The 7,417-nt window shown below is 42.4% G+C and overlaps 1 protein-coding gene and 1 pseudogene across 3 annotated transcripts in view; one reads left to right on the top strand and one right to left on the bottom strand.

Annotated features, from left to right (window-relative positions):
* The window catches only part of JAK1 (Janus kinase 1), a 120,167-nt gene that overhangs the window by 26,373 nt on the left and 86,377 nt on the right, over positions 1-7,417 (top strand). Inside the window, exon 1 of one of the 3 annotated variants that reach the window (XM_081818556.1) lies at positions 2,782-2,920. The exons of the other annotated variants lie outside the window; for them this stretch is intronic. The gene's annotated coding sequence lies outside the window, so the exon portion shown is untranslated. Of the gene's footprint in view, positions 1-2,781; positions 2,921-7,417 lie in introns of those variants that run through there. 3 annotated transcript variants of the gene reach the window in all.
* The window catches only part of LOC102750669 (NADH-cytochrome b5 reductase 3-like), a 55,852-nt pseudogene that overhangs the window by 43,322 nt on the left and 5,113 nt on the right, over positions 1-7,417 (bottom strand).

Below are 7,417 nucleotides of genomic sequence, written 5' to 3'. Positions count from 1 at the left end.
ATTTGTTTCAGTTAAAAATGTTTCCATAGAGTTAAGGAATGAATTTTTTTTTCATATGTGGATGTAGATTACAGTGCAAGTTACTTGCAATGTGGATGCAAGTTAAATTCTTGACTCTTTTCAAACCCGTAGGGATGAATCATTTTGGGATAGCCAAGTTTTCTAGATGGATGAGAGTTTATTCTTATAATCACCATGTTTTAAAAACTTTAACTACTTTGATGAAAAAGTTAAAAAATAGCTTTACTGTGTCTTTGCACTGAGGTAATGGAGTACAATTTATTTTTCTGTTAATCTGGTTCAGTTAAAAACATACGTTGTTACGCTGAGCACTGCGCTTATAGGGGCCTAGCATGGTTTGGAGTAAGAATACCTTGGTTTAAATTTCCGTTTTACCACTTGTTGGCTCTGTTGCCTTGGAACGGCAAACCCCTTCTGACCTGACTTTCCAACTTTTAAGAAATTGAGATGGAAAAACTTTGTATATAGTAGATCTTCTGTAAATGATATATCATTATTATGATAGGGATGCCCTCCATGTCTATTGAGTTGTGTATATACACAATACACACACACACTCTCTCTCTCATACAATGTATTTGTTTTTTTCTTTTTGTTTTTAAGATTTTATTTGAGAGAGAGAGAGAGCATGAACAGCGGGGAGCAGCAGAGGGAGAGGGAGAAGCAGACTCCCTGCCAAACAGGGAACTCGATGCAGGGCTCGATCCCAGGACCCTGAGATCATGACCTGAGCCAAAGGCAGACGCTTAACCAACCAACTGAGCCACCCAGGCGCCCCAATGTATTTGTTTCATACTAACCAGTTTTGGACTAGAATTCTTGGGCTTTCTATAGTTTTTCTGTCAACTTCTCTGTTTTCACTTCTTGAACTGATCATTGTGCCTGGGTATAGAGCCTTATCCTATAGGATTTATAGGCTTGTTAGCATCTAGTTGCTCTTGTTTTATGTACAACTCTACGTGAAAAGGTCTGGGAACATGTAATGTTCATGAATATTTTTCTGAAATTTCTGCAGCATTTCCTTTGGTGAACTCATATGTTATGTGTGTTCCAAAACAAGCTTGGCATCATTCAAACGTAAGAGTATATTTGCACACTGGTCTTTATTTACAAAAGAATAGTATTGAGCCACCCAGTGGGGAGACACAGAATCTAAGTGGTTCTTTTATTTCCTCTCCCCTTTTCATTGGCTATGTGGCACACATAACACTAGTGGTATGATACATCTGAGTTTCAAAGCACAGATTGAAACCGTTTGGTTTTCTTTTTTTAAGTCTTGTATGGGGATTATGTTTATGACCTTGACCTTATAAATTACACATCTGCTAAGTGCCCAACCTTTGTGCACTGGGTGATATCCCTATTTAAAGATGAGGAAACCAAGATTTGGAGAAATTAAGTACCTTATTCATTTTATAAATGAATAACTCACGTCTGACTTCAAAGTTCATGCTTTTTACCACAAAACCGTGCTATATGTTAGTTCCAAACTGAAGCTTTTGTGAACTTGAGTGGATGTATTGGAGTTGGGGTGGGGCAGATATCTATACTTTTTCCTTTGTCCTATAGAATGAGCAGTAGGCTGCCATCTACTATTCTCAGTTGCATGGTTGCTTTTAGAGCTGTGTGTGTTGTGCTCACATATATACATTTATGCAAAGATCTGCTTACAGAACCATCTGGCATCTTCCTGCCTCTAGAAAAGAGGGCTGGTGGCAGCTAGAACAGTGTGCCATGGCAAAGAGATCTTTAGGGGAAAATTTGTTACCAGCTTTCAGATAGCAGTGCTCTAAACACATATGAGCCAACAGATTCTCTGTGAAAAGAATGCTAGATGGCTCTTCGGTTTTGTTCAATTAATTTCTTTAATTATTAAACATTAAGTGAATTATAGCATCAGATGAGAATGCCAGGGGAGGGCAAATGACCACAATTCTGTTCTGGGGCCCTAGGAAGCATCTGCTGAGACTGATGCTGTCATCTGCCTCTGCCCCCATCATATCCTTGTGTAGACATGAAATATTAAGATGAGGGACTCCACGAGGAAATACTAGTTTTTCAGTTTCTTTTGCAGTAAACTCTTAATTTTAGCTGAGAAACATGGACTTATATGGTGTGGTATTGATAAAAGAGTTTGCTTGCTAGTTTCATTTAGAGCTGATAATGTTTTGGGCTTTATAAATGGTTCTGGTGTTGAGAGAAGGGGAAAAGATAAATAGTTCTGGTGTTGAGGGAAGGAGAGCAATAAAATCAAGCTGAAACATGGTCATTAAGCCCAAACTAATCAGATCATTTGTGTGTCTTCATGTAAGGCTGAATCAAGGATTCAGACAAATACAGGTGCTTCTGGGTTTTTTTTTTTCTAACTAGGCTTAGTTTATAGGCCAGAGAAAGATTCTGTTGCTATTCCATTATTACTGAGCCAGTAGTTGAAAAGAGTCTTTCTGTCATTAATGGAAAATGGCAAAATCATACAGTGCATCTAAAATTTTTGATTAAAGTTGTTCTTTATTAAAGCCTCATTTCTTGTGTCTTTGTATAATTGAACTTAAAACATTTTTAAAATTTTTATTTTGTAATAATTACAGATTGGTAGGAAGTTGCAAAGATAGTACAGAGAGGGCCTATGTTGTTTAACTGAACTTTAGCATAAGTGATATGCTTTTCTCCCTACTTTTTAAAGATTTTTAAACTTATGGAAAAACCTAAGATAAAAGATGCTTGACACTCCTTTTGAACTAGTTTTCTGAATGACTGCAGGTACAAATGGAATCATGGCTGAAATCCAGGTGGCGCTGGTCAAGACTGTGACTGTGTCCTAAACATGATGTGGTTTCCCTGGAGGCCAGAAGCACCATTAGAAGGGGAAGAATGCTGTGGAGTTCTCTGGTCACTACAGGTTGGGCCTCTTGAGCCTTTGAGCTTCCTATAGGTGCCTAGGGTTTTGCAAATGGTCCTAGTAGCCCAGAAGCTGCAGTTGTCAAAGTAACAGGTGGTAGCTGGAAGCCAGCTTGGCAGCCGTTCAGCTCTGCAAATAGCCAAGGTTGCTCAACCTTCACAAGGTCCTGCAGACCAAACTGGGGGTGGGAGGATCAGCCCTGCACAGATATTTGATGCCTTTTTTTTTTTTTTTAAACAGTTTAAGTCACTTGCTTTGTGTTCTCTTTCATACCTATTTGATTTAACCATATGAAATTGCCATTTTTGTATGTAAAAAAAAAATGGTCAAATGTTGGAAATTTGATATGGTTTAGTCTAATGTTTTCTCCTATCATGTTGAAAATTCTTATGAATGTGAAATAACATTTTCAAGGAGACATTGGCTCTGCCTCTTTCTTTATGGAGGAAATTTGGCACTCACCACTTTAAATAGATTAACTTAATCTTCTTAACAATCATGAGTTAGGTCCTCCTATTTTCCCTCTTCTTAAGATCACAGGTAGTGAGTGGTGGGGCTGGGTTCACACCCAGGCAGTCTAGTCATGGAGCTGCACTTCTCAGCACTTCTCGTTGGCCCCACCTCTTCAGTCATGCTTATGAAAGGCCTGGGTGTCTGGGCAGCTGATGGGCAATGATGTAGGTGTTTTTGACTTCATGGGAAAAAGAACTTAATTTTCGCCTAAAAATGAATCAATGAATTCTACAGTGTAAGAGTTTTGGAGACTTGACAAAGATACTCTTGCAGTCTTTGCGCCTCTAGAATTGAGGGTAAGAAGAGAGACTTGTTGGCCCTAATAATGAAAGTAAGATGGTTATTGCCTTAGAAGAGGAGGGTGAGTGTTTATTCGTCCATTCCAACCATGAAATCCTGTGGTTCTCTAATAAACCTCTGCCTTTCTGTGTTGCTTAATCTCTCCGATCTTGAGCATGGAAGATGCAGCAGTGATGAGGGAGTTTTATTTGGAAATTGCTCATTGGCCTCTTGCTTGCCAAGTCCCATATTGATATTGGTGGAGTAAGGCAGGGGGCTAGGACACTAGGCTCCCTGGGAGCTTTGTGAAGCGGGGAAAGGAGCGGTGTGTCCTTGGGTCATCTGTTTCTGGGGCAGCGTCCTAGGTATTGAGACACGTATCTGTTCTGTGACAGTCCTACTGGATCCTGTCACATCACACTCCAGCCTTTCCTGATTCATTTGTACATCAGTTATGGCTCTGACATCCATTGGACAGAATATAGTGCCCTTCCAGGGACTTTCCCTCTTCTTCTTCCTTAGCATCAGAGATGAACCATCATGATTGTGGGCGATTCTGTCATCAGCATCTCAGATATTCTGTCACAGCAGGAAAGGCTGGACAAACAGCGAGTGACTGCCGGAGACCCAGATGACTTCCCATTCAGGCTGAGTAGCAGGAAAGGACAGGTTGTTGGAGACTTGGTTTAAAGTGAAACATGATCAGTCTTCTTGGTTGTATCCTCTCATGGGCAGAGGAAGGAAGAGGTCAGAAAGCTAACTTGTAAGTATTTTTCAACACCTTCCAAGTCTGGTACTTTAGTTGGTCACAGTGGATGTGAAGTTGAAAACCAGTTTGATTTGTTTGGTGGGGTCATCCCCAAAGAAGTCAGCTGCATCTGCATTACCGTTTCTAGAGGGCAATCAAGGGAAAAGCTCCCTCATTCCTGTGTTAGAGAAAGTAAGGAGGGGAGTGGTGCATGTCACCATGGCTAGGATTGGATTGGTCTGCAAGTAAGTTGGTTTCATAAGTTGAACATGAATCTTCCTACAGAATGCTATGGCCTTGGGAACTCTGGATGGTCCTGCTGGTGGATATCGTTCATCCATTTAGTACCTATGATGTTATAAGCCCTGACTATGAGAAACAAAAATAAATAAAGCATAGCCTCAGACCTTGGTATGGTCTGGTGGGTGATATTTACAAAGCAAAGCAAGCTCAGCTTGTAATTCCTGTGTTTAACAAAGTACTGTGGAGGCACAGAGAAGAGACTGACTGCATTTGTCTGGGGGAAGTCCGGAAGACTTCATGGGAAGGATGAGGCATTTGAGCTGGACGTTTAGAGAATGAGATAGAATTCTTCAGGTCCAACAGATGGGAGAACTTTCAGAAAAATCTCAGGACAGAGCCTTGAGAACGGTCAGTTGAGGGGGCGCTCATATAGGTCCATGACCTGAGATCCCTACCCGTCTTGTTTTGTTACTGGAATGCCAGACTCTCCCTTTAATGTGTTTTTCTTAAATTTTCTGTGGATTCATCATGATGAGTCACTGTAGCTTCTGTTGCAGTGATGCCAGGTACTGTTGCCGAGGGCCGAGCTCTTCACTACCTGAACCCTGGTTGTGGCCACGCCCGTCCTTCATGCTCCCTTTCTCAGAAACAGCCTCTTATGTTGTGCCTTTGTGTCATTTATGTCATATATTGAGCATGTTTCTCAGGAGCAGACTGGAGGACATTTGATTGATGCCTTTTGGGATCTCACTGAAACCCTTCCTCACTGATCTCGGTTGGTAACCAGAACCCAGGCTGCTTTTGGTCCTTGCCCTTTTCTCCATGTGTTTTCTGGCTTCCTGAGACACCTCTCTCTTTCCTGGGTTTGGGTCGGCACTTATCTTTCCTCCTGTGTAGGACTCCTAGTAGTATCTGCGTCACTTTGTGTCAGCGCCCCCGTTCCAGAAGTGGACCTGAGTTAGGCCCTTGGCCGTATGTCTTGTTTAGTGTACTTGCATTGCTTGAGAGTCTTCCATATTTATACAGTAATTGTATACTCTGTAGTGCCTGAAAGTCCTAGAGGCCCAGGCCGGCTTGAATGATTCAAAGTTAGTCACTTCATTCAAAGAATGAAGCAAAGGGAGTCTAAGGCAAACCAAGAATTCTTTGAAAGCAAAAACTTTGTTTATAGCAGCATGTTTGATGAAACAAATAGATTGATTTTTGTGGTGCCACTGGTACACTGTGCTTTTTTTATACTCTCCATCTTGCTGTGTGGTCAGAGACATGATGATCCTTTGGCGTGAATTCTGGCCACACAGTTTTGTGGAGATCGTCACTGTGATAGTGCAGCGCGAGAACAGAGGCCATCCAGTGAGCCTGGAATTCGTGTTGAAGAGTGAGAGTCACTCAGCACGTTGCCTGCACGGATAGTGAGGGGAGGAGGCAGGTGGGAGGTGGGGAATGTGCTGGGACACTGTGAAGATGCATGTGAAGAGCCTTTTGGAATCTGCTTTTAGGCAGTGTTGTGCAAGTCCCTCAGAAGTTTCCTCATTTCCCCTGGGAACATGTACAGAGAGTGATACGTCACTCTGTGAAGACTACTCAGGGCCCGAAAAATGCTGCACTCGCAAACAGTTTTGCTGAGCTGGAGATTGGTCAGTTCTGATGTTTGGATGATAGCCGTGGTTATTAATAGCTTCCCGAGTCCGGGAATCTAGGAATTTACAAATTCAAAGCAGAGTGGTGGGAGCCCTATGTTCTCCCTCTTCCCAGGCAAGGGAAGTGTTTTACTAGCTGCAGAACTTTCAGTAGAACTGAACTTCTTTGCACTTGGGTTTACTCGTCTGTAAAGTGGGCAGTAATTGTGGTACCCACCTTCTGGTATGGTTCAGGATTAAATGAGTAAGTATAGGTAAAAGGCTTGGCATGATGCCTGATACATATAGCTAACGTGTTTACTTCTATTTATTTTCCTTGTCTTTCTTTGTTTTGTTTTTTTAAAGATTTATTTATTTTAGAGAGTGCGTGAGTGGGGGGAGGGGCAGAGGGAGAACATCTCAAGCAGACTCCCAGCTGAGCATGGAGCCCTATGTGGGGCTCAATCCCATGACCCTGAGATCATGACCTGAGATGAAGTCAAGAGTCAGCCACGTAAGAATAAGGTGTCCCCTTATTCTTTCTTATTTGAGATTTCCCTGAGATTCTGTACTCATTTAAAAAACAACTTTTTCTATGGCTTTAGGATCCATCAGCAGGCGCTTAAAACTTCTTCTTGGGAGGGAGAACTTTGGTTTGTGGTAGTTTTCTTCATTCCTTTCCCTTGCCCTGGGGGTGGTGCAGGGTAGAGGGTGGCGCAGAGTCAGAAGTCAGTGGGGAGCAGAGGTGTGTGGTTGCCCAGCTGAGGCTCCCCACCCCCTCCCTGGCCAGACCTACTTCCTGCCTCATAGTTGGGCTGTTGGGATTATTTGATGATGGAATCAATGATTTTTCCATTTTGCCAAAAAAAAAAAAAAAAAAAAAGCCATAGCATTAATGTGAGGAGAAGCTGAACAAAGGCATACAGGACTCTCTAGACTGTCTTTGCAGGTGTTCTGTAAATCTAAAATTAATCCAAAACAGGGGCACCTGGTGGCTCAGTTGGTTAAGCGACTGCCTTCGGCTCAGGTCATGATCCTGGAGTCCCGGGATCGAGTCCCCGCATCGGGCTCCCTGCTCGGCGGGGGGTCTGCTTC

This window comes from Leptonychotes weddellii, chromosome 4 (assembly GCF_054177405.1).
Source record: "Leptonychotes weddellii isolate Sample4059 chromosome 4, ASM5417740v2, whole genome shotgun sequence".
In the NCBI taxonomy this organism is placed as follows: Eukaryota; Metazoa; Chordata; class Mammalia; order Carnivora; family Phocidae; genus Leptonychotes; species Leptonychotes weddellii.
This window is presented reverse-complemented; position numbering and strand designations above follow the sequence as displayed.